Source organism: Lampris incognitus, chromosome 8 (genome assembly GCF_029633865.1).
Source record: "Lampris incognitus isolate fLamInc1 chromosome 8, fLamInc1.hap2, whole genome shotgun sequence".
Lineage (NCBI taxonomy): Eukaryota > Metazoa > Chordata > Actinopteri > Lampriformes > Lampridae > Lampris > Lampris incognitus.
In genome coordinates this window covers 42,933,239-42,934,364 of record NC_079218.1, presented here as the reverse complement: position 1 = coordinate 42,934,364, position 1,126 = coordinate 42,933,239, and the positions used below count along the sequence as shown (strand labels likewise).

General features: G+C 50.1%; 1 non-coding gene across 1 annotated transcript; it reads right to left on the bottom strand.

Moving 5' to 3' along the window:
- Positions 1–209: 209 nt before the first annotated feature.
- On the bottom strand, positions 210–283 carry trnat-agu (transfer RNA threonine (anticodon AGU)). The gene has a single exon. It is a non-coding gene; the product is annotated as a tRNA-Thr (tRNA).
- Positions 284–1,126: the final 843 nt, after the last annotated feature.

Below are 1,126 nucleotides of genomic sequence, written 5' to 3'. Positions count from 1 at the left end.
TGATAACTTATTGATATCAAGCCATTTTTTAATTCTCAATTCCCTTTATCCTCTATGTTAGGAAACAACCAATACATGGGATTTTCTTCCAGTATCCCACATTACTTAGATTCACCCTGTCACATGTTCATTTTCCCCTCGCAATAATTTCTCACAACTAGAGGAGAACAGCCCCATGCAAACGAGCATTGGAGAGAACAGTGTCAAAAAGGCACCGCTGGGATTCGAACCCAGGATCTCCTGTTTACTAGACAGGCGCTTTAACCAACTAAGCCACGGCGCCACGTGCCGCCCACCGGTAACGTCATAATATGAAGGAAACACGGCTCTTACGTCATGTATCGCTTTTAGGTTTTATTTAGGAATCGTCTATACATGTTTTAGATCTGCTGTGTAAAATGACAATAGCTCTAAAATACCTCAGTCACAACCCATCGTTAGACATTTCTTTATTGGGCATATTCTATTACCCCAAAACAGCTTTTCTCGCCCCCCCCCCACATCATTTTACATCAATTAGCACTAAAGATAATCAATCATCCCTGCAGAAAATCAAGTATTCGCAGGACTGCTGTTGCACAGGTCCTGAAAACACAACTCCAGCACGTCGTCTAAAGCGTCGGATTGTTGATTGCAGACATCAGCGTAGTCCTGCTGCGCCAGGCGGTCACTAACAACGGGCACACCAACCCCCTTCTGCGGTGCGTACAGCTCGGTGGCCCCGCAGCGGCTTCCCCACGGATGAGGTAGCCCGTTTGTCATCTGCAGTTGCCAAGTCTCCAGAGAAACTCAACTCGCTCAATGCCGGGGATCCAATCAGAGTATCCCTATAATATCGGCCAAACTCTGGTAATAGTCCTGGTTTCCTCCAGAGAGTCCTGGGGGGGGGGGGGGGGGTAAATGGTGGCCTGGTCTGCAGGGATGGGGGACGCAGGTGCGAATATGGACACGGAGAAGGACTGACCCATCGGCCCAGTGGAGTGCTTACCGGTGGACAGCGGTGAAGCTGCTGGAGGAGGATGGCTTGGTGCATATGGTTGGCTGGGAGGTGGAAGGAACGGAGGGGCCAACGTGGGCGTTGAAATGGATGGAGGCTATGGACGAAGGCGGCCTTGCGACAACTGCG